The 26,765-nt window shown below is 42.3% G+C and overlaps 1 protein-coding gene across 11 annotated transcripts in view; it reads left to right on the top strand.

The window, feature by feature from the left end:
• The window catches only part of ebf3a (EBF transcription factor 3a), a 93,121-nt gene that overhangs the window by 7,495 nt on the left and 58,861 nt on the right, over positions 1–26,765 (top strand). The window lies entirely within an intron of this gene.

The raw sequence follows: 26,765 nt of genomic DNA, 5'->3' as shown, positions 1-26,765 counted from the left end.
CAGGAACGAAATATGCGCCACCGGTGGATAGCAATGCTAATGTTTGACTTGCTGAAATAGCTGTTTGCTTAGCGGGGAATGTTTGGTATCTGACAGAGGGAACATCTTTCTTATTAGTAATCAAATAGCGCCGGCCAGTTGTTGCTGTCACTCGCGGCGCATGCGTGTGAAGTGTCGGAAAAAAACGCTCGTGCCCGCCGTGTTTTGAGAGCTGAGCATTTCCCGCTGTTGTCTGTCGTGTAGTAATGTGGAAACCCTGCTGTCATACGAAAAGCTAATGCATGCGAATTAAATGATGTGAGGAGAGCACTTTAGATTTTTATCCAAGTACTTGTTTTGCATTTTTATCAGCTTCAAAATTCATATTTAATAATTGATTTGATTATTTATGCCTCTGTTCCAGATCCTAGTGCCCTACAGTCTACATAGGCAGCTGCCTTCTTAGTTAAATTAACTTTGTATGCAACTTGTATGTCACATTTCTCTGTTGTGTTGTACAAATAGGACTCGTCGACGAGTTTGACGCTAGCTTGTGGATATGTCGCTTGAGTATAAACTATAACACCCAATTTGCTTTATTGTCTCAAAACCTATTTCACAGATTCTACGCATGCGTATGTGCAGTATAAATATGCCTACTTTTTAGGCAGCTCACTAGGTTTGGAACACTGCCTGCTTTTAACCATTTTCAGGGGGTGCACTTGAATTCCTGACGTCTTTTGTAAACACTCTCAGAGAGCGTGAATCAATGGCATTCACCCCGGTTATCTTTGCATTAAACGATTAGCTTGTTTAAACAGACGTACTGAAGAGTTGTGACAGTGCGCGAACAGTAATTAGTTACAGGGTTGACGTTCACGGGCTCGGTGTAACTCAACCGCAACAGAGAGAAAAGAGAGCGAGGGGGAGAAGGAGAAGGAGAGGAGGACACGGCGGAGGATTTGTTTTGGTTTTCCGAACAGAGGATAAAACACACATCACTTCCTTTTAGCATATCCTGAAAAGAATCTCCGGCAGTCAGAGTCGATTCACTCCCCGAGCGAAGGCTTAAAGAATGTATTTACCTTCAGAAAGCCCACGTGAACGCTTTACGGCAGGGTTTCACTGATATTTACCGCATTGACTCTTCCCATAAATTGCTCGGCTTTGTATCGCGGCTAAATAGAGGTGGATGGATCGGATGTCTTGGCGCTTTGTGCTTCAGTCTGCTGAACAATATGTGTAACAGTAGTAAAAGAGGAAAAGGAGAACAGAGGAAGGAAGGCAGGAGTGAGAAAGAGGGATATTGTGAAAAAGCTAACATTTGATTGTGAGGCGTCTGAAAGACTCGAGAGGATGGTTTTCATCCGTTCTGTCAGATCACAAAAGCAGATGTGCTTCATTAGTCGACCGCATTGTCTGCATATCACAACCGTGAACCGATGATTTTATCCGGCGCTTGGAGAACAACGCAGGGAAACACGAACCTCGAACGACTGAAGTGTTAGTGCAGGTGGGGTGTATGATATCAAGCTAATTTGTAATCACAAAACCAATCCGGTGGGGTAATGTCTTGTTAGATCCACAGGACCTGGGTCTTTTTTTTGCTAACGTACATGCGTCCCTGTTTAGTCATCGTATGACAAGAAGTATTTGTGACGTGAATAGAGGGATTGCGTGAGCATACAAGACAGAGTCGAGTACATTACAATCAAAACGTTTAACTGGGTTGATAGATAGATGGATAGAGATTGAGAGAGGAAATGTTCTGCTAAACAGAGCTATGGCGACCAGAAGATCTGGTGATCCATTATCAATAACGTTTTTAGCCACATTCCCAGATGGCACATGGGGCAGGCATACTGCTCGTTGGCACAGGCTTGGACAATAACTGGCACCCGCTCGCTTCTGGCATTTTCAATGGAGTTTAGGAGACTTATCATTCCAAATGTGTCCTATTTTCCTGTAGTCGAGCCAGACATCTGTTTATACTATTTCTCTTGGACTTTGGTGCAGCTCTAGGTTCTTCGAGAGGGAAAAACGCCGAGAAAAAGTTGGTTGTATTTCACAGCTGTTACAAAATTTCAACCTCGATGGGTCTTTCATCTGTATTTTTTTCAAGATAGATTGAGTCTTAGAGACACGGCGTTATAACCCATAACATCATCTAGTGTTGTGAATGATGTCTCAAACAGACGTCAATAGAGGGGCGTCGGATCAGTTACCGCCCCCGAATCACCCGGCCAACTAATAATACCTCTCTGACTCTGGGCTTTCCTAGCCAAGCGATCTCCCTTTCACTTCCTGTCACAAAGGTCACAACGGGCTGACCTCTGGCAGACAACCCCCCCTCGCTAAATAATTCATGAGATTGACTTTTTTTTGTCAGCGTGCCGTGTGTACCGTTGTTTTGCAGGACTGTTTATACGGCTCGTTTTGGCTTTTGCACCTGTTCTCGTGTTCGGGCAGCACATTTGGGCACGATGCTGAATTAGCTAAACATTCATTCATTTTTCCGTATAAGAGAACCTTTCCAAGGGGGATTATGCTTGATTATTAGCTGGAGCCATGTGCTGGGTAAAATTCTCCTGTTGCGGGTTTTTAATCTTTAAAAACAAACACTCGCCGTCTCCGTTTCTTGGCCTTTTGTTTGCATCTTCTCCGACCAGGCTACTTAAAAAGATCTCCTCCCTCTCATCCGAGCGCAGGCCGCGCTCGGCGCTGAGCTAATGCCAGCGTTTAGAAGGTCAGAGCTTTTGTTGGAAAAGCGCTATGTAAATTAGCACCAGCAAAAGGGACATTAAACAAAATTCAATTCATTGTCTCCCTTAATGTCATTTACATTTTTGGCTCGGGCCCGTCCTGTCGAGGAGAATTTTGGAGATGATTTTAATTACATATCAGCGCTGGAACAGAGGCTTGTCTGGAGCCATGCACATTTGGATCACCTGTAAAGAGAGGTTTATTTACCAATGCGCTTGAATGGCAGGTTTTCGTGGGCGTAATTAAGCCCGTGTTAGGTGTTAATTCCTCAGCCTGTCTTTTCTTTCCGTAGCGAGGTCTGTTTCACATCTCCGATCTGAAGTGTAGCGAATTCGGTTTGTCGACATTATAAAAAGACTGCGTGTTATCCAAATGAGAGTTTTGTGGCTTTTGGACCACGCCTGTTAACTTCAAGATCTGTAGAAAGAGACTGTCCCCCCCACATATTCGTTAGTATTTACTACAGTAAACTATGGTAAAATTCCTAAATACTGTAGTATTTTTAAACCTTACTGTAGTGAATAATAAATCATACTACAGTATTTACTACAGTTTGTGAAATTACAATAGTTAATACTACAGAGTTTAGTATTGATTATAAAATACAGTATACTACAATTTACTATAGTAAATACTAAAGCACACTACTGTATTTTTCTATGCGAGTGACCACCAGAAAATCACAGTTCACAACTATAACGTAAACTAAAGTGTGTGTTAGCATTGCCGCCCCACGCTTACAGTATGCTCTGCAGACGCAGGTTATGTGAAACAGACCCGAGAGAAAGAGAGAGAGTGGTGTAGTAGAGGGCGGTTGAACTGCTGTTCTTGCCTCCAGCCACGAGAGTAATATTTTTATTTATTTATATCTTACCTTGTCCAGGTGACATTCAACAGACTTTGTGTGTGTATGAATGTTTTACTAGAAAAGTCCTTGTATCTACAGTAGAAGCGCGGAGCAGTCTTGAAGCGGAAGGTGTGTATGTACGTATATGTGTGTGTTTATGTGCCGGCACACCATTAGAGCTGATTAATGAGCTTGTAGACAGCAGATATATCTCTGGCCAGGTAACAGCCACATTGCTGCAGGTACACAGGTGTTCAACGCAACTCCTTATTTATGAGACAGTCAGCAACCCCTCTGCTAACATGAGAGAGAAAGACACGGAAAAGAAAGAAATGAGCTGTTGTTCCTTCTTCGAAGTTGACAGAGGAACTCCAAAATTGGCCCATGTTAGTGTTGATAGTGTCATTCTGTGTTATACTATAAATGTTTCCAAGTGTATTGTTTTGGTGTATGAGCGTGTTTTGCTTTGGCACAGGTGTGTGTGTGTTTGGGGTATAAGTGCTGTTAAACCTTTTTTCTTGTAGTGTAAGGTGTGTGCGCAAAGTGCATGGTTTCTGCACCACTAGTGGCACCAAACAGAACAAGAGGCATTTCGCTGCAACCTGCGGTGGACGTCCAACCCACGCCACATTCAAGTGTGACGTCAGAAGCCACGCCCATGTCACAAGATGCCACGCCCCTCCCAATACAACATTTTATGAATCCCCACCCATCATGCCCGTATATGGGTGTGGCCTCTGACATCACACTTGGATTTAGGTGGGTTGGATGTCACATGGGTCGTGTTGGATGTCCACCGCAGAATGCAGCGAGGCAATTGAACAGAACTGCAAATATATTGCTTTTAAGTTTCAAGCACTCCCCTTGTCTACCATTGGTCAGCAGACAGATAACCCCGCCCCAAACTCAATGCATCGATAAGGTGAAACATATTTTCTTTCAGTAGACGATGAGTTCCACGCATAGTCCCATAGATAGCAAAAATGGCAGTTTCCTAAAATAACAAATTAGAAAAGAAAAAAAGACAAGTCCTTTTAAGCGTGCAAATGATTCGCATTAGCATACTTAAGTTCTCCTTATGCCGACTTGTTTGAAATCTAGACCCAAAATCTTTCGTAATTATTTGTTAATCGTTCTTTTGTCTCCTCGACAAAATGATATACAGGAATGGCTGTCGATGACAGAGTCACCTTGAAACTCTTCAGAACAGACAGCGCTTCAAAACCCCACCGTTATGAACCGGTGGCTTTCGTCTCACTAGAGGGATCAAGAGAGAGAGAGAGAGCGAGCGACAACAGCTGGCTCTTTCTAACTGTGAATAACTGACAGTTGTCTGTAAGAGGTTTTAATGAAGATTGCCACCTTTTATGCGAGGAACTGAAGGGATGCCAGATCTACAGGAGGGGAGAGTCGGAGAGCTTAACCTGCCCTTGGCAGCTAGCGCTCAACTCGCTCTCGCACAGAAAATGAGAAACAGCCTCCGCGGTCAAAAAGCCAAACCTTAGAGCTGCCACACATTGCTCGCACATAGAAATGGGTCAAGGCCCAGCAGATGTCCGACACCACACAACTTTCAGAGTAAAGTTCTTCCGACAATGTCCTCCACAGAAGTGGAGTGTCAAGACATCTGCTGGGTCTTGCTCCTCGTACGCTTAAAAATACGATTCCAAAAGGGTTTCGCAGCCTGATGTCATGGGGTAATATGTTCTTTCTTTATGCTTTTAAAGAACAAATATGAATTGATAAGATGATAGCACATAAATATTGTTACTACTACCTGGCAGATATCAGACCTAAAGGTTCCCCCAAAAGTGAAAATTCTGTCATCATTTACTCACCTTCAGATTGTTCCGAACCTGATTTAACTTCTTTGTCTGCTAAACACAAAGGAAGATATTTGGAAGAATATCAGTAACCAAACAGATCTCATCCCCCATTGACTCCCATATTATGTATTTTTCCTACTTTGGCAGTAAATTGGGGATGAGATCTGTTTGTTTACTGACATTCCTCCAAATATCTTTCTCTGTGAGAAAATAAATGTATAGAGGTTTGGAACAATCTGAGGGTGAGTAAACGATGACTTAATAGCCCTCGAAAAAATGAATTAATACCGGTGACATTTGGGTTTTATGATATCTGGTTGGCTTAAATGTTTTTGGAAGGCAGGGTTTTGGAGAGAGAGGGCGGTCTTATTCGGTGGTTCAGTGTATATTGTTTATCTTTGTGGTTTTAACATCCAGCTCTGGTTTCCAAAATAGAGATTTTGATATTTTTATCCAAATGTAAAGCTAAACTCTTTCTGTAGAACCAGCCAGAGATGACATGGTTGCTTGTGTGTTTTCCTACTTTGTGATGCATGTGAGGTTTGGGGGGGTAGCATGTTTAAGGGGGGGGGGGGGTCTGTGGACAAGAGGGAACCCCTTCGCTGTGTTGTAAGACATGTTGCATGGGCCCGACAGCCGGAAGAGGTCGGCTCCAAACAGTCTATAGTGAGAGACATTATCCACACAGACACTCTTGGGGGTGAGCAAGAGTGTTAGATATTGCATTAGAGCATGTGCAAACGTGGAAAAGAAATTGGAAGATGATAGTTATTCAAAAAATGAGTCTGGTGGAGATATTCAGAGTTTAATAGATGCTCTTTGAAGGGGACATATGTGCTTTAAAAAGCCCCATTTATTTGATTGAGAGCACAAAGCAACGACACTCCTCTTTTGTTGAGCTATATGAAAACCCCCGCCGAGCATGTCAACACGCACACACGCATGCGTGCATGCACGAATTCACACGCAACACATGTATAAAGCACAATTATCGTCAGACACGTAAAAATGTGATCCCAGACGTGCACAAAAACACACCCGGGGCAGTGCGCTGTCACACAATAGCCCGGCGCGGGTGCACGTTCCTTTTTGAATAACAACCGGGAAAAATTGAATCAGTTGTGCTTTAGGAAGGACTGCCTGGAATGCATGTCCAGCGTGCATGACGCTCGCCTCTGTGAATGCAGCGGATTTACAGCCAAACCTGTTTTGCTCCAACTTCACACCGTGAAACGATTCAAAACAGATCAAATCTGCTTTACTTGGGAATAGGAAACGGAAAAAAATATTGAACATTTGTTTCGATTTGAACGTCTGCGGTAATGGCGAATGTTTTTTTGTGCTAAATTCAATTGAAGTGTTTGCTTTTCTTTTCTTTTCCCGTCCTGTCTATTTTACATGTGCGTGTTTATGAGCGCCCTTTCGATTCTGTCAACATAATGTCAGTGTGTTTATGAAGCATATGTGTGTGCTTTTCAGGCTGTAAAAGCACGATAACTCGCTTTTGGTTTGCGGTGTTGGCTAGACCCGTGCAATTTTCTTTTCTTTTTTTGCGAATAGACACCCACAACATTTGTTTGCCATTAGGAGCAGTTTGTAAATCAGATCTCTTTTGGAGATGCGCAGCTTTTACTGGAAGCACTAACCATTCCTTTCCCCTCGCTCTCCCTTTTTTCGACAACAGAGCTTACATCTATTGTAAACCACCTCCTCCCCGCCGCCCACCCAACCTCCATTCCCGTTTTTACGAATGTGGCAATCTGTCGCGTGACACCGCTGAGATTAGGTTAGGAAACAGTGCGGGGATTGTATTGGACATGGTGCTGGTCGCGCCAATTTGAGGTCGCGGGACGGCGATCTGGACATTGGGCACACGCCATCAACGTCTCTCTGTGAGAGGCACTGGGCCTTGGCCGTCCCCTGTCCCGTGGGCCTCTGGGGAGGGGCCGTTGGCTCCCAAACCTTAAAAAAACTGCAGCAAATAACTATCATTTATTAAATCTGACAAGTTATCTCTAAATATACGCCTCTCTGTCAAAAGTTTATCGGCCAATGGGCCATTCTGTGGGTAGCTTGCTTTTTTAAATCTCTCACACGAAAAGAACATTCGCGAGTAGATTACAGCAAGGAGAGGCGTATGGTATATCAGATGTAGGTGATGATATTAGCATGAGTCTCCCTCTGCAAAGTACATTAGAAAGATTCAATGGCGAATTGCATTTTAAGCAAAAAGAAAATGAGAGATTCTCCCAAAAGCCAACACCGAGCAGCGTAGTTGAGAGGTTAGATCGAGTGTTTCCAGCACTGGCTCAAGGCTATTTATCATTATAAGTGAGTCTCTGCTTAAGTTTCCCAAACCCTCATTATAATCATTCCCAGCAATTACAGCGTCTACTATCCAGCACACATCATCAGCCGTTCACTCGACTCAAAGCTAATTTACATTGTTTTAAATATAGGGTGCGATGTTGATTGATCGCTGTTGCTGTGGGTCGGCTAGAGTTGATAGAATATCATTAGAGATACTAAATATTTGTTTTACTCTCAAATTGTGTTTACTCTCACGAAACAAGGCCGGTTAACTGCACGTACGATTTACTGCTAGATAAATAAAACCGTGATATAAATAAATTCCTGTGCTATTGTTGACAGAGACGCCGCAAGCGGTTTTAATTTGTATGCGTGCTAGAGTATCGTTGTGAAGATTTTGTATGTCCGGTATATTCCAATGGAAAGTAATCATTCTGATAACAAACTTATAATTCTTTTTTTGTTTTTCACGAATGCCAAATTCAACCAGATTTAAAGCTGCAGTTCATCATTTTTGCGCCGTCTCTTTTTGAAACAAAATCGAAGGTTACTTAATGTACTTTGCTTCACGTGATTTGAAGTCAAATTACTTAAAACTGACATTTAATGTGAAATTGCAACTTAAAAATCATATATGAAATGCGATTTTCAATGAACTTGCTCGCGTACACAATTTTTAAACAAAAAAGATGGCAATTGTAAGTATCACGGTACCACCATAGTGGCACTTTCTTTGTAAACGCAAAGAATGTTCAAAAAGGAAATCTAGCAAAAACAAATAGACACTTCAGTTCTCGCTCTCAGTGGTAAACTCGAGCGGATTCGAGGCAGTCGCTGTATAATTATCCTCTTGTGAAGAATGCACAATGGCACCAGGATGATGAATCGATGGCAGATTGGACGCGTGGTTTAACTGTCATGTCCCTCAGATAAGGGGCTGCTCGGGGATTGCTCATACGCGCTGCTAGTCCGCTAGCTTGCCAGTTTATTAGTGCAAATCCCAAATGTTTAGTAAACTCATTAGGCTCCATCTAATGCTAATTTATCATCATAGATGGACCACAAGAAGAGCGAGACACAGGGGCAGCCGGGCCAGTGCTCTGACCGCCACCCGATCAATCAGCGCTATAGGGGCTAGCATGTTTCATTAGATCTGCTCGAGTCGGGTGAGTTTTATGGATTTCGCTCGTGAAAGTGGGATTTTAGAAGGCTTAACAAAAGTGTGGTCTGACAATACTCAGTTAGTGGCTCTTCTGTCAGATAGCTTCATCGGCCCTCCAGAAAACACTTGGGACAAGAAAGTTGCATTATGGGTATGGTTATCCACCACTAAGGAAAGAAAAAGTACAGGCTTAGTTTTTGTTCTTTTTGTAGTAACTGCTGTCCGCCGTAGCACAAAATCTCTGATCCGTGTGCATCAGAAGGACTAATTCTCGAATGATGTGATCTTTATGATCTTTTCGATGGCAAAAGCAGAGTAGCTTCTGAACTTCTGAAGTTCATCGATCCAGCCGGTCGCACCGAATCAATCATTTAAGAAGAGACAAAAAAAGGAGGGGTTTTAACAGGTTCCCCCACATCGGTGTTGAGAAATAGGATTATCTCTGCTTTTTTGTACCTTTAGTCTTTAGTGACAGCTTGTATCTCTTTCTCTCATACAAATGAAACGAAATAATAAATAAATAAAATGGTAGGTGGTGAATAAACCTGCCCTGGCCGCGATGATAAAATATGACAAGCGTTTGCCGGTGCTGGGAACGGAGTGCTGTAATTCAGCTGACTTATGTTCTCCTGTCTGATTTAGCTTCGGATTAAAACCCACTGCTTGGCCAACCAATTGAAATCAGATCCAGTCACAGCTTGCCTGTATTGATCCCTATTTAACATCAAGGCTGGGAATGGATTGGTATTGATTAACTATAAAACCGCTGGCTAGCTTGTCCAGAGACCTGCTCAATATGCTGAATGAAAAAGTACTGTGCCTGCGCCCTTCAATGAAGGAGAAAAGGAACAGTTGCATGTATAAAACAACGACAAAGTCGGAGATGTGCCATTAGGCAGCGTCAATACCGTAACATTCAACCCCACTTTGAATGAAATGATTTAAACATGTTTTTATATGCACAAGAACAGTCGGTTCCTTCACCAAACCCAATGACCACATGAGTCCAGTATGTATTGGATATGTGTACCTAATAATATATATTTTCCAGATAAGCCTGTGATGAGTAACACACACCTGCATTCAGTCACGGATTCACACACACGTATTAAGCTAGTCGTGAGATCTCGTCAACCCTGAATGAGAAGCCTGTCCGACTTCTGGCTGGATCTCCTCTCTTCCTAAATCTCAGCATTGAGTGCCAAAGGAGACGCATCTGTAAGAAATTACCCACGATTTCCCACATTCAGGAGTTTACACTTTTGTAATAACAGAGGAAACCGCTCGTCTCAGTAGGGTGTAGATTTTAAGGGATGTCTGAAAAATGGCATTCTTCTGCCAAACCTACAAGATTATTATGTGGGATGTCTTTTACATACACATTTGTACACTATTAAGCAAATTTGGTTGTAGATTGGCCTTATCAAGCTTTGTGCCAAGAAAGAATTGATCGCTTTATTTTTTTTCCATAACAAAAAACACTATATTGTATATAATATTGACTTACTTATGGTAACAGGGTTGACATGTTACGTACACTCTAAAAAATGCTGGGTTGTTTCATAGCTGGGTAAAATATGGACAAACCCAATTGTTGCTTTAAAACCCAATAAATGTCCGTATTTGACCCAACCAACACAGCATTAGTGCACAGTGTAGTGCTTTAGGTCTAGACGCGACGATAAATAACTGATAACTGATCCCGAAACAGACAGCTGCGCACCCGCTCGCACAAACAATCTGGAGTCTATTTGCTTCTGATAGAGCAAATCCAATTTGATTCCTTAAGTGTTGATTAAGGTGGTGGGCTGTAACAGGCTGTCCCTCATTGAGTGTTTGTTGATTATTTACCTTCCAGCTGGACATAATGAAGAGCAGCCAATCAGAGCGTCTCTCTGCCCTCCGGCGTCGGGTGTCTTGTTTGGTCTACTGTATTGGTTTGCTTTTTAGCCAGCAGCTAAACCAAACTAATCACCACTTGGGTGGGTAGAACTGAAGGACAAATGACAGCGGGTTTGCGTTAGAAACCTCCAGGCGTCAACTACCTCGTCCAAAGAGTGAGACCGAGGGAAAAAAGGGAAAGGAAATCGTTCTCTAGGAGGGTGGGTGGCGTAAGCACTTCAGATATTCGCATGTGTGAAACGTGAGAGTGTCACAGAGCCTTTGGCTCTTTTGTGAGAGGTTTAGATGGAGATCATTGGGTAAAAACAAGGCAGAACTGGCCTACATGCCACAAGAATTAGCTCGTTCGCGTACGGTTAATCTGCTACCTCGTATATCATTTACGTTACCGAAGAGGATCAGAGTTGCGTTAAAAGTTTGGGCTGCCAAAATGACAGGTATTGATCAAATAAACCTGCAATTTTATATCTGTTTGGATTTTACCTGATCTTCCAGGTTTCTTGTAATAGTTTAGACTTAAGATGCTAAGACCCAGCTCTCTCCGTTTCTGCCAAACGCAATGTACGGAGTCCGTCTTTGAAACAAACGCAACAATGTAAGTGAATTCGGTCTGCTTATTATTATTATTATTATTAACGATTCTATTTGGTGGCTCCGACTCACCCTTTCCGTTTTGCGGTGGTTCAAACAAAAATCTCACGAATGTGTGTGATGTCAAGACGTTGCTAAGCAGAAACGCAGAGGAGAGGAAGTCCCCCAACTTTTTTCCACGAGCAGAGGATTTAATTGGCCCGTGGGAGGTAGAGAGAGATGGAGAAAGAAAGAGTTAGACATTATCTCCTCAAAGTGTCTGGCCTCGTGGGTCGCCGCCTTAACTTCCCTCTGTTAAAGTGGCAGACCTTGACAACCTGACACAAGCCAGACAGCTCCTCAACACACACACACACACACTTGTCCCTCAACAGGTTAGCTTTACGACCCCTCTAACTAGGCTTAATGGCACACCACTTCACCCTCTCTCCCGTTGAGCCACGTTCTTTAATTGCTTAGAAAACAAGTCAGCCTCTCACAGTTCTTCCGACCTGCCATCGCCGGGCCGGGCGTCTCTCGTTTGATGGAAGGACAATGAACACATTGACGTGCACTTTTACACCTCTCTCGCTCTCTTGGGATTGATAATGACGCCGAGCTAAAACAACCGTGGCCCCAATTCACTCCACAGCACAAATTTTGTGGTCCCGCCATTAACCCGAGCGCATTTAGAAAGCCGAGCGGTTTATTAGCTGTGTGTTGCGGAGACGCTGTGAAAACCAGCCTGTACAAGTCAATTTTCGTTCTTTTCTGCATGTTAGCTACTCTCAGATTTTCGAGCACACATCTCGGAAGAGTTTTCCAAGTGACGCGTGTTTGTACAGGGGTTTCACCGGCGAGCTGAGGTATTGCATCAGGTACGCATGTGTCGACGGGGTAATTAAACCGCACACACTTGGACTGCCAGCGCACACACACACAAACACACACATACACGGGCCTGTTGTTAAACGTCCTCTCTTTAAACAGAAAACGGTAATGTTAGGCCAGAGCTGGGTAATTTGTTTCACCGAGGAAGTTATTACCTCACCAGACCCTGAAAAAGGTCACACGTCACATCCATTTAAAGGTGAGCGTGTTAGCGTGTTAGCATGTTAACGTGTCAGGGCGAAAAACAAACGTTACCCGCAGCCATTTTTCGCATCTTCCCTCACGCAGACAGCGAATTAGTATGAGGGACCTCGTGGCGGGCGCGCTGACTGAGATGATTGTAACAAAGGCTCATTTTGAAGAGGTCAGGCTCCCTCCGCAATGATTTGTTGTTCATGAATCTACTTTGTGCCAATTTGTGTGTGCATGTGCAATCAGAAGCGACTCGGGGGCCAGTTCCATCATCTTTACTTCGCTCGCCCGTGTGTGTGTTTGCACACGTGTGTATGCGTGTGTGTGTGTGTGTGTGTGTTCCTCTACAATTTGACCACCGCGCCTCAGTCGGATTCCCGTCGAATGAGATTTTAATCACCTTCTGCTATCTCGACAACAACCAGCCGCTGGTCCAGCTCAACCTTCCTATATTTATGATAATTTTTGTTGTTTTTACTTTGCTTCTGTCTCTCCCTCTCTCGCGCTCTTCTTTTATTGAAATCACTGTTGACTGAAGGATGTAATCCTGATTAGCGGTGGCTGTGTGGCCACTGAAGGGTGAAAGGCATTAGAACCATGTTGGTTCACAGGCACAGAGCGAAATTGAAAAGGGGAGACGGTCTGAAATGCTTCATGGATTCGTCACTGCAGATAGACACCCGGATATCAACCCCGTCGAACCAATTCCTGCTCCGCTATTAAAGGACACATGCGCTACCTTGAATTAAAGGAAACAATGTAACTGCATGTATGTGCATGTTGCAAGCGCGTATTTGTGTTTTTGGTCAATTTTGGTGGATATGTTGTTAGTCAATTGATATTTTACTTGACTGATAGACCGAAGTTTTAATATTCGCTCTAGAACTGACGATAGCTTTTTGATATTAAACGGTATCATTTTTATGTTTTTTAAAAGTTTTAAAAACCGGTACGTATCTAGGCTTCATTTCTTGTAGGGAGATCTCTAAAATGAATATGCAAGTTACTTTAGTTACTCTTTTTATTTGGGTTGACGTCTAATTCAACTTTAAAATCATTATTATTAGCTTACAGTTGTGAATCAAGATAAGGTAAGGAGTTGTCAACGCTCATTGCTTACTCAGCAAAATTACGGATTGCAGCTTTAAGTTTAAATTGCAGTATAATTGCATCCTATAATTAATTGACAGAAAAAGGAACAGCTTTTGTTGACAACACGCCTTTGCAATCTATAATTTCTACTACATGCATTTATCACTCACGCCGCTCTTTGATTGATTGCAAGTTTAAACGCTAGAATGTGCAAGAGTGGATAAAAACGGTGCTGTTGTTTCTGAATGTGTGTCCGTCCTGCAGTGCGGCTGCTGTCGAAGCCCCAGTGTTTGACTGGAGAGAAACGAGATGGCCACAGGCTGACGGAGAGCTGATGTCTAAGCAGAGAGCAGACAGGCAGCTCCGGAGGTGATGGGGCGGGAGAGAGGGGTCGAGGTTTAGTCCTTCACCAACGCTGAGAGAAAGTGAAAGGGGAGGAGGGAGGGGAGGGCAATCTATCATTAGTGACCGAATCAGACGGGGTAGCGGCCTGTGAGAAGCTTAAGAGATTCTCCCTGCCCAACACACACACACACACACACACACACACACACACACACACACACACACACACACACACACACACACACACACACACACACACACGTCGGAGGCGAGAGGGTGGAAAGCAACAAGAGTTTGAGAAATCTTGAAACCAAAGTCTATCCTGTGCAAATGAGCTTACACGATTTGTGGCTACTATATTTTACCATTTCCTATTAAACCGCAAAAGTCTGCTTACGCAAACCCTATAAAATACAGCATTCTGTAACCTCCCATAATCGAGGTTTCTTTCTTTACGGCAAGTGCTCGTTCATACATAAATCAGGCCTTGAACGTATCCAATAATTCTCGGCGTGTAAATTGAGAGAGGAAGGAGGAGTTACAGCTCGTCATATTTGTTTCGCTTCGGCGGCCTCGCTACATCCGTATTGATCTCTCTGCTAATGGTCCATGTTATTAAACATGATCGTTCATAGAAAATACGGTGACATTTGTCTTTGTTGCGCTCAAGAACGTTTGCCAGCAAGCTGACGTCCCTATTAAAGAGCCGTATAAACAATCTCCGGCATGCAAATTAAAAACTGCTGGTGTTGTATCACAATCCTACTCCCTGTGAGATTACGACTCCCCTGTTTTTTCCCCTACGAAGGTTAGGGTTAGGTGTGGGGGCGGGTTTTAGAGATAGGGACCAATCACAAAGCAGCATCCTAAGTGAAGGAACCAATCAGAAGTAGGGGAGTCGTAATCTCACAGGGAGTCGAATTTCGGCACAACACCGGTTTACACGCAACGGTCTCCCCGTTTTTTTTAATGCTCAGATTTTTTCTCTTACTATCTAAACTGTTTGTGTGTGAACCATTATACATTCATGTCATTTAAATGAGTGTTTTCTTAGCTTCTAAAAGGCATTGCTAGCAAGTGTCAAAGCTATTGTGTCTAGCTAGAATAGCAATTTCTTTCATGGCTGCCAGTGTCGGGACAGTTGCAACAGTGATGTAAAACTTGTCATATTAACATAATACAATTGTAATTTTATGGATTAATAAAGAATTCTTTCATTATCCACCTTTTAAAGTAGATACTGTCAGACTAGACCACAATGTAGCCTACATTAAAAACATAGCCCAATAATAATAATAAGAAATAAAAAACATGGTGTGTCACTAATTACTTGGAAATATGTTTTTCCTATTTAGTCTTTAAACAGTGAATTAAACTTCACACACACGCTCAAACAAACAACAGAGTTCAGTTCAGAAAAGTGCACACAAGTCTCGGTAAATTTTCAGTATCTTGTTTTTTTATTTAAAATATTTTGCCAGTTTAACATTTTAAAGACCCTATTTGCTCACAAATAAAAGAAAAAAAGAAATTGCAAAATGATGTTATAGAATTTTTTTATTACATTTTAAATGAATTTTGCAACTGTCCATGTGGAGTGTTGCAGCTGTCCCCTGTTATGTATGTTTGACTTTGTTCAAGTATAAATTGTGCGTATATTATCATACATACGCATGTTAGTGTCGGTGGGTAGCAACAGATGTGGGTTTAACATATTAAAATTTGGGCTTTCTACTTAAAACAGTCTCTGAGAAACTGAAGGAAATACAAAAAGTGTTGCAACCGTCCCCAGTCTCCCTTACTTTATTACAATATCACGTCTTGACTGACACCTGCAACACTCATACATGTTAATGACTGTGTTTTGTTGTCTTTATGTCGCTTTTTTCACCTGCTTGTTGGCAGTAGTCAGCTTCTGAGCTGTCTCTAATCAGTCTCAGAATCACAAACACAAACACGAGATCGTACGCAAAAATAAACCACTGCGACAATCCCTGTGAAGAGATTGCTTGTTGTATTTTTTGTCATTTTCTAGCTACTGTGAAGGAATGAAGGATTGCGAAGTATTAGATGCGCAGCTCTCGTGGAATAAAATGCAACACATTGAACTCTTTCCTTTCGGCCTCAGGGGGATTTAAAAAGAAAGAACAACATCTCAACCCTGCTCCAGTGCATCCACCAGAGAACGGGGAAGAGAAAGAAAAGTACGAAAAATATATTCAGATATTGACATTTTTTGCTTGTCAGCAAAGGGGGACTTAAAATTTCCGCCTAGCTCTGTTGTCAGAAAGAAATTGTCAGATAATTCATAAATGCAGTTCAGTAGGGAGTACCTGTGGAGGAGTGTGGAGGCAAAAAAAATGTGCTTTTCGCCCATCACGTTTGGCAAATCTACAATGCGGGCATGTCACATCTCTTTTACCTTCTGTTTTTGAAGAGCTTGCTGTTTTTTTCATGTGGTTTGCAAGTGTTTTTGGGTTCAGCGTGTCTGTTTGTTGCTTTTTAGTTTTTCCCCACTGAGATTTTTGTTTCGAGGGCCAATGAGAGCACAGCTGTTTTATTACCCAGAGACATCAGCACCACTTATACATGTGGCCTGCATTAGTAACCCTGAGACTATCACACACACGCACACACATTTGGGAAGGCTGTGAGTGACAGGTCTAATGACGTGACTGTCTCTCGTGTAGTGGCAGTCATAAGAGGCGTTTAAATATGGTTAGTGCCTCATCAAACTTGACTTCAGCCATGTATGCCAACCACGGGATATGCCAGCAAAATAAATCAACCCATTTGCAATGAAAGCCACTTCACACTTGGTGTCAGCGTGAATATTTCGGAGAGTGAATATGTGCATGGTAATATTTGCAATTTAAGAACGTGTATGAGCTATCATTTTCTTAAAGAGATACTCCACCCAAAAATGAAAATTCTGTCATCGTTTACTCACCCTCGAGTTGTTCCAGACCTGGATACATTTCTTTGTTCTGAGAAACAGAAAGAAAGATATTTGGAAGAATGTTAGCAACTGACATTTCTGGGACATCATTGACTACCATAGTTGGAAAATATATTGTATCATTTTTTTTGTTCTGTTGAACACAAAAGAAGATATTTTGAAGAATTTAGGAAAGCAAACAGTTCTGGGGCACCTTTTGACTAAATTTAATTTTTCCTACTATGGTTGTCAATGATGTCCCAGAAATGTCAGTTGCTAGCACTTTTTCAAATATCTTATTTGTGTTCGGGTACACTGTACCTATTAAAAATGGTCTAATTCCTTTTATTTCTCTAGATACATTTTGAAAGAAACATCTGAGAAACATTGATACTCACTTGAGAGCTAATAAAGAGCAACATATGAGCCATAACATTCAGGTCGTCAACAATCCAAAACGAACTCATGGGAATTCATAACTATTTTAGAGGTGATGGATAATTTGCATGAATTCATATGATCAAACAAAAAAACCCCTTCCCTAAACCTAACCTTCACTGGCGTAAAAGAAGATCATTACAAAAACGGGATCATACAAATAAATACAAATGATCGTAAAATAGTTATAGATTGCGTGAGATTTTGCTCAATAATCATGTTAGCATTGCAACATTCATGAGTGGGTTGGCTTTGCAAAGTCAGTCCAGACCCTTTGCTCAATTAGTTTATCAAAACTTCGCCGTGCCGGCTGCTTGGCAAAGCTGTCGAGAGCCTCGGCGTGTCGGACACGTCTTTTTATCAGAGCCGTACGAGGCACTTCCTCTCGCTATCGCTTTGACAGTAATATTCGGCCGTGATGAATTGGACAGTCGTACGGAGACCGTGAAACAGAACAGATATAAAGACCTATCTCTTGTCGCCATATGATCTCATAGTTCAAGGCTGTTGACGAGACGCATTTTTGGCACAGCTTGCAGGAGCCATCTGGGAAGTGCTGCTATGGTATTCAGGAGTCGTGGTTAAATAACGCTACAGCGTACGGAACCGCTGCTGGGGAAGTAGGACAGTTGGATCTTTCGTTGGGTAAAAAAAGAGAAAAAAATCACATGAGACCAAAGATGAATGTGAGAAGAGGAACGTGAGATTCTCCTATGAGAAATATGATTAATATTTCTTAAAAGAAATTAATGATGAGTGATCGGCTAATTTATCATCCGGAGGAGGTGAAATACACCAGGGTTTTGACACAGCACGCGTGGGTGTGTGAGATTGCGTTATGATTGTGGATTTTTGGTATTTATTGTTGTTGCTTTTGGCTGAGCAACAATAATGTAGTGTCCATTTTCTGGTTGTGGCCATTGCAGGACTAAATAAATATATATTATGTTGATATATATATTTAAGAAAGAGAGAGAATGCCTTGGAAACAGGATTAGAGTGGGTGCCAGCATGTGCTACCCAACATGCTTTCTCTCTCTCTCTCTCTCTCTCTCTCTCTCTCTCTCTCTCTCTCTCTCTCTCTCTCTCTCTCTCTCTCTCTCTCTCTCTCTCTCTCTCTCTCTCTCTCTCTCTCCCGGCGAGTTGTTGGTTGGCGAGTGGACACTCGTAGCGGCTGACATCTTTGGCTCGTTAGAGCCTGCAAGAGCTGACGTTTTCCATGCCTGCCTTCAGCCGGCTTCCTCTCCTCTCCTCCGCTCAGCACTGTCTGCTTCACGTCCAGCAGAATCTGTCATCTGCTCTCGGCTGTCCAGCCTGGCCACTCACGCCCTGACAGAGAGGGAGAGGAAGAGTGTCTCTGCACTGAATCGCCCATTACCTTTGTGAAGTGTATTGATTTCTTGTAAAAATAACGATATTGACAGGCTTTCCTGAAATAATTGTTTCCAGAACAATGAGGTCATTGCAGCGAATGAGGGAGAGCTAGAGTCCGAGGTACACTGCAGTGTATGTGTAATAGATACAGGTCTTAAATTATCTGGGCTGGTCTCTCTCTCTCTTTCTCTCTCTCTCGTTCTCTCTCACAAAACCTTGATCATTACATTGTCTTAAGAAAATGTGCAAGAGTCACAAACACAATTTTCAGGATGTGACTGGTTGCCAAGGCTTTGCTAAGATGCTCTGAACTGTTTTTAGATTGTTATGCTGTTGCTAAGGTGTTGTAGGTGGTTGCTAAGGCATTTCTAGGGTGTTTTGAGTGATTTCTAGGTTGATGTTTTCAAACTTATTGACTTCAGTGTCTCCCTGCCTTAAAATGTCTACCCAATAAAATATTCTAGAAGTAGATGTCTTCATTTTTTGTTGTTGTTGTTTAAGCTTTATTGTGTGATTTTCAAATAGAAATTGGTTTAGAAACACTTGGTTTTAGGGTGTTCTTGATGGTTGCTAAGGAGTTCTTAGGGAGTTCTGGGCGATTGCTAATGCGTTTCAAGGGTATATGGGTGGTTGCTAAGGTGTTTCTAGGGTGTTTTGAGTGGCTGATAGGTTGCTTTTTGACTCAAAAAAGCTCACCCTCTTATCTTTGTTATACTCGATCGCTAGGCTGTAAAACATTGCGTTTTGGTCTGAGCAATAGTTGTAGTGCAGCTTCAGCAAACATCTCTAATAAATACATCCGACCCATCCGGAGCTGTCTATCTATATACACCACAATGACCTAATCTCCCTGACACACAGCGCAGAGCCGCACCGCTGTATCTCTCGCACCTTTTTCTCCTCCGCCGTGTTCCCTGACAGTCGTTCGAGTAACAGAAAGAGACCCTTTATTCAGCGATGCAGGCTTTGACACGGCACTTTCCAAACAGATTTCCTCGCTGTCTTTTTTCATTCACTGCACGGCTGGTAAAGAACAGCGGTACAAAGGGAAACGCTGCGTGTTTATAGTCAGGCAGGGAACACCTGTAATCATTTGTGAGGTTAAGAAGATACGTCTGCATTCCCAGAGAGGTGTCAGCGGTTGGTTTTTTCTAGCCGTTTGTTTTCGTCTCATCTCTTTCCTCAGGTGTTGTGAAGCAGACAAGGCTCAGCCGAAGCCTCTGGGGTGTCTGTGGTTCCCCGTCGTCAATGTTTTGTCACGTTCTAGCGCGTCCGGCTCACACACAGAGTTGTTGAACAAACAGGCGTCGGTCGGTCAATAGTGTTTTAGGCGGCTAATTGCGCCTGTGAAATGAACTGCCCCTCGTCTTCCAACACAATCGCTTTTGAAGCTCCGCAAGACCCCGCGCACCACTGTGAGGGATTTTCTGCTCCTCTCATCTGCGTTCCCCCCTCCTATTGGTCTTCTCCTTCCTTTTTTTGACTTTTCTCTATCGGTAGGATACAAAATGAGCAGGGATGGCCGTCCTAGTGTGAGTTAGCGGTATGCTAACTCCTTGAACGTGAGGATGGAAGGATGCAGCGGCGTTCAAAGCTGCAAGTTGGAATTCGGATCAGACGCTGGCCTTTCTAACCAGCGGCCTATTAAATATACATGCTCAGGGGTCAGAGGTGCAGGCCGCGGGTTCACGGAGGCAGGGCACACGTTTGGTAAGAGATGTGAGAGAGAGCAGAGGCTGTTAAAAGTGTCTGTTTTTTCCCCAAAACACTTTTACGACACCTCCTTTGCCGAAGGCAAGTCAATATAAATAAACGCTTATGTAGCTACTGTTTTTATTATATATTTTTTCAGACTAATGTAACCTTGGAAGTATTTTCTAGAATTAATTCCTACTTTTCTTTAATGTATTTTTAAAGCACGTTGGTCTTTGAAGGCATCCCCAAAGGAATTCAACGTAATACTTTTTATACAATTTTTTACGTAATTTTTTTTATTTTTAATTGTATCACTTTCGAATTTAATTATTAAATTGAATTATTAAATTAAGCTTCTGCACACAATTGTATACCCAAGACAACTAGGTTTATTCCTTTTCTTTTTGTATAATGGAATCATTGTTTTATTCAAAATTCAATGAAATTATCATTTTTTTTGTTAATTGGTTTATTTAGGTATGCCACAACATTTATTGATCAATACAAGTACTCCAGGGTTTGATGTGCCGAGAGAAAGAGAGAGAGAGAGAGATAGACTGGTGGTACAGATTAATTAGACGGTCTGTTGATCCTCTCAGATTAACATATCAGTTTGAGGACCGCGGCATTGTCCATGTGACTGTAGTTGATGCGTCCGCCTAATGAACTGCAGGCCAAAACTATCAATTAACCTGACAAAAGGGCCCTCACCGACAGGGGCCGAGCACTTAACGACAAGCTCTCCGTTGTAGCCGCCATTACCCTGTCACTCAATCGCCAACACACACTCTCTCTCGCCTCAAATTGGGTCCTTCGTCTCTCACACTCCGACGTAGAGATTTGTGTTAACTGTAATCCAATAAAGCCGGGCAGCTCTGTGGAGTAGCGTCCCTTCGAGAGTCCATCCGCGGGGCCCGAAGCTGTACCTAATGGCCATTTAGGGCCAAAGTAGCTGTGAAGTGTTAAATATTTACATCTAAAATGCCAATAGTAATTGCGGCCTATGTCTGAGGGTGACTTGGGACAAAGAAGGGCCATTTGTACCCAAATACCGCACAGCTTGGTGGGAAGGCGTTTACGGTTTATTTAGCGTTCGACTTTACCTGCGCGCTGTCAGGTTTTGCTTATTAATATGTACGATAAATCCATATGTAGCAATCTTTTTTGCTTTTTTCCTCTCGGTTTTGACAGATTGTTGGGTCCGGGAGCGGCTAATGCGGTGTTGACTCCATGTGGCCTGTCTATTAGGTGTGACAGGACTGCCCCGGCAAATAATAAAGAAATATTTATGCTCCTCTTAGCGATGCTAACAAGGTAACATATCAAGCCGGCGCGGCGGGGTTTCCCTCTAGCCTCAATAAAGTCTCGAGGACTTTGCGCACACGGTGTGTGTTCCCCCTTCCTTTCCGTCCCCTTATTTTTGTTTGCGAAATGAGATTGGTCATAAATCCAGGCCATCTCATATATATTTGAACGCTGGTATTTGCCTCTGCCAGGAAAGTGCACTTTACATGTGTAACACGCGATTACCTGGGCGTCTTATTGCGATGGAGGAGAAAAATCAATATCAATTTATAATTCACTATTGTTGCCTATATCTGGTTTTATGGCACTCCGGCCTGCCTCATTAATGTTTCAGAATGATTGACTGGAACCAAAAGATTCTTGATTCTTTTTTATTTATTTTCCCTTAATAATTCAATGAACCATAACTGGTGGTTTTGAAGCACCCAATGATAAAATGTTATGAAATGAAATCTTAAGACGAGGGAATGGTTCACCCAAAAATAAATATTGTAAATATTTCTTCATCTTTATCTTTTTTTTCCAGGATAAAATACCTAAACATCCTAAAAGAAGATACTTTTACATTAGAAGCTAAATTGGATTTTCCTTTGAATCAAGATTATTTTTAACCCATTGGCAAATTTGTAAAACAAGATTTATTTTTTTACATTCTTATTTTTTAAATAAAAAATGTTTTTATAAGGATGTTTGGATATTATTCACTACAAAACAAGATAAAAACATGAATGTTTACATTTTTTTCATAAGTGTGAGTATATGATTTTTCATTTGGGGTGAACTAAGCCTCGAACATAAGTCTGCATTTCAAAATGTTCAAAATGAAAATTTGGCCTTTAAATAGACTCTTGTTGTTTCTGTCAGCCTCCCGAATCTGATTTTCATCCGTCATATCACGTCCAATCAGAAGGAGGACAAAGGCGACTCTCATTTCAGAGTGACCCGCCGCAGACCCCCTTCTGACGCCTGCTTAAGTTGTTTCTTTTAGTCGAGTGACTGACAGAAGGAAAATTACGCTTTCAAATTCATCTCAGTCTTCCTGCTCACTTCTTCTATGTGTCAAAGCCCCATGGGCCAGAGACAGGAGAGAGAGAGAGAGAGAGAGAGAGAGAGAGAGAGAGAGAGAGAGAGAGAGAGAGAGAGAGAGAGAGAGAGAGAGAGAGAGAGAGAGAGAGAGAGAGAGAGAGAGTAGGGCTAGCACATTAGCTTAGCCTGTAGAAGGAAGACAATCGTGTGTTTGAGAACTCTGAAGGAAAATCAATCATGTCGTAAGTGAGCGTATGAGTAAATTTGAACCCTGACAACTTTCATCATCTCGCCGCGGAGCGTTCACCGGCCTGTAGTTTTCTCTCCCTGCACTTTCCTGCTGAGCGCCTCGACGCTTTCCACCGGAAGAGAAAATGAGCGCCCATTTTTTCCCTCTCTCTTCACAGCTGTCTATTTAGAAGGTGAAAAGTTGAAGTGCCAAAGTCTTTGCTTTGTTTGCTCTATATTTTACCGTACCGCATGCTGTCCGCTTTCTCCTTTTTGATGCACATCCATCAAAGAGGCGAACGGCGATTTGGCCTAGTTTCATCTCGCTTTTGTATCTCCGGCCTCCGACGTATTCATAACCCCTGCTTGCGATGAGGACTTATTTGCAGGTGCAATAAATTTACCACTGGAAAAATTGAATTGAAAACAAATTCATCTTTAAGCCCCGATATCTTTCTCATGTGTTTTATTAAGTCTTAAACTCGCATGTCGTCCACGATCGATCCCGGCCGCTGTGTTATCCGAGAGAATGAGCGCGACGTCTAATTTTGTTTGGTTTATTGAAGAGCAGAACGACAACTTCGACCTTCGCTTCTCTCTGTGCTATTGCTTTTGGCATCAATATAAAATGCAGGCCAAAAAAAGCAAGTATTTAGTCTACAATGTCAGAATATTAGACACTAGAAATGGCCTTTCTTCGACTGTAGCCGCACGAGATGGAAAGCCGCAGGAGTGATTGATTTGAAGCGCCGTGAGATATTTCTTCAGTAAGGGTGAAGTGACCCGATTAAATGGTAATATGGGCTAATGTGACTCCTCTGTTTCTTAATGTGAGCTTTAGCTGACAAGCACCAGCGGCAGGGAGGAAAAAAGATTTAAGTCCGTTCGTTCTTCTTTAACAAGAAAATTAGTGTGCAAAAGAGATCTGTCATGATAAAGAACAGTGCGGCGGTCTACCCCCACCCAGCACCTTCTCTCCGTACTCTACGACTCCCTCCGGGACACATCCTTAAGTGTTATAAGGACAAATTTATTGTCCCGGCCACATTATTTAGCGATTTGATTTGTGCCAGGGATTTGCATTAATTCCGAGTCAGAATAGATGATGATTCATGGAGGGGAAGAGAAGTTGCAGGAGGGAAGGAGAGCTAGGTTAAGATTGAAGTCTTTCTAACAGAAGTTTTATGAGTTGTCTTTGGATACAGGAGACAAGAAGCCAAGAAGTTTTAATGTCAGGGTTCCCGCAGTCGTAGATATTTTGGAAATGTCAAGGAATTTTTGAAACTGTGATTTCCATGCCTGGAAAAGTCATCAACGTTTCTGTAGCGAATATAAACTATATTTTTTGTGGGTGTATATAGATCATGTGTGTAGATACTGTACCATACACTGTTAAACTTTGCCAGTAATTTACTGTAGATTTAATGTACAATTTTGTTTTAAGCATAAACTTACCTAGTTTATATATTTTTCTCTTATAAGACAAGACTAAATATCTTGGGTCACTTTTCTTGTTATGTTAATGTATCGTAATGGAAGAAGTTTTAAATATTTTTACAGAAAACAAGAGAAAAATGCTTAGGAAGAATGTGTTGCTGCGCTAATGCCAGTCTCTTCTTGCTCATTTTGAATCTCAAAAGTCAAAGTGTTTTAATTTTGATTAAAGTAATTGAAAACAGTACTAATTGGAAAGTTTAATACGTAGTAATTAAATCTACAGTAAGTTACTGGCAAACCTGCTGCAAAAACTACAGAAAAATTTTACAGTGTAGTATTGTATGATTACAGTATTAATACCATTAATATACCATGTACAATAGTAATACCATTGAGCTTAAAGGGATAGTTCACACAAAATTAAAAAATGTACCAAAAAAGTCAACAGGGGCCAACGTTATCTTATTTTGTGTTCCGGAAAGAAAGAAAGTCGTACAGGTTTGAAATGACATGAAGGTAAATAAATAATGAAAGCATTTTCATTTTCGGTGAACTATCCCTTTAAATGGCACTGCAATGCAAATCTAATAATACAGTTTGTTGAAAAACATTGTAATCCCACGGTACGTTTGTTATGAGAATAGATATTCTTTTATAAGGAAGGTTGTCATACACAGAGTTGGAGACACATGTGAATTGCTTTGTCTTGACTGGTTGTGACCTTTATGATCTCAGGGTGCTGTTCTGTGACCCCTTCACACACACACACATGAAATCACACACCGGGGAAGGATGAGATTAATGCTAAAGCAAGCAAACATCTCTGACTGGGAAAACACGAGGCGTCCCCCCCCTCCCACACAAACGCACACACACACGCGCACACAGAACAGGAAGTGTTTCTGAAGAAGCACAGGAAGTGAAGGGTGAGACTCTCACCAGTATTCATTCCTCACACACACACACATACAACGCTGAAAACTTTGGCATGTTCACCGGCCGTGAGAATCCTCAGTTGGGAGCTCAGATTTGAAGCATTATGAAGCTCATGTTCAGTCCACAGCGCTCCAAATTCAGAAAAAATCTGGTTAAAATTCACTTCCCAGATGACTGTGGAAGCTTTACATCCCCCTGCGCTCTTGACTAGGGTTACACGTTTGGCTGAGGAGAACATTTCCCTCCCCTCATCCCCATTCTTTTCATCCCCATCTTCCTCTTTCTCCCGCATGTGTTTGCGTTTAAGCTTCACGGCATGCGAAAGCGACGCTTCTGTTCGACTACAACAGCGTCTCTTTCCCCCCACTAACTCCTGAAATAAATAGCTTCCGGGGTTTAGAAAAATACGTTCTTGGCAAACGAGAAGCATATTTTGCATTTATTATGGAAAATAATTTTTACAGGTAGGAGGTGAGACAATTTGGGAATTTCCATTCGCTGGGAAGTCGGATGGAGAGCGGAAAACTGCTGCATTTTAAACAGATTCCTGCTCTTTCCATCTGGCCCCACTGGCTGAGGAACCTGATCCGACCTGTCAATCAACAGGACCCAGCTGTGAGGTGCGGCCCCCGCCTGGAAGACCTCCCCGACTCATTAAAACAGCTTCCCTAACGCTCCCCTCCTCGCTCCTCGCCCGGCGTTCCCTTCTCTCGGCTCCTGTCCTCTCCCACACCGCACAGTGGGGTTTTCATAACACGGGTCCGTGACAGGATCATTTCAGAGATTGGTGAGATTCATCTGCAGTTAAAAGTACGGCCTTAGGCTAGTCTAATTGGTAGGAAGGCTAATTCCCCCTCGTCCCTCTGTCAGTCTCTGTTTTATTTACTGAGCCTTGCCAAAACCTATTTACACAATAATGAGAGGAGATTGCCGCGGTGCCTGCAACACAAAGGCTCGCTCAGCGTGCCATCCGGAGCGAACGATTAAAAACGAATCTAAAAATCGCGCAAGCAACCTGCCTGATAGACAAGGCAGGTGCGTGTGCGCCCTATCGAAAATTCACCATTTAATACAAATAAAACCATGGTTACTATAGTAAAACCATGGTGGCTACAATAACCGTAGTTTAACCATAGTATTTTTATTAAAGATGTGGTAATACAAATCTGTCAAAAACATAGGGGGCGGTTTCCAGACAGGGATTAGATTAAGCCTGGACTAAACCTTAGTTAAATTAGGATGTTTCAATTGTTTTTAAAAACATACTTTACAAAAAAACATTACTAATGTGCATCTTGAGACAAAACAATCGCAATGATATATTTTAAGATATGTCAGTGTAAGTTGTTTTCGATCAAGACACCTCTCACATTTAAGTTAGTCTGGGACTAGGCTGAAGCCCTGTCCGGGAAACCGCCCCTTAATCTTTGTCTCAGAAGTTTCTCCTAAAATTCTTGGGCCCAATTGAGAATGAACAGAATCTAGGTATCATCTTTTGTTATGAGAAAG

This window comes from Triplophysa rosa, linkage group LG18 (genome assembly GCF_024868665.1).
Source record: "Triplophysa rosa linkage group LG18, Trosa_1v2, whole genome shotgun sequence".
Lineage (NCBI taxonomy): Eukaryota > Metazoa > Chordata > Actinopteri > Cypriniformes > Nemacheilidae > Triplophysa > Triplophysa rosa.
The sequence above is the reverse complement of the archived record's forward strand: the minus strand, read 5'-3'. Positions and strand labels throughout refer to the sequence as shown.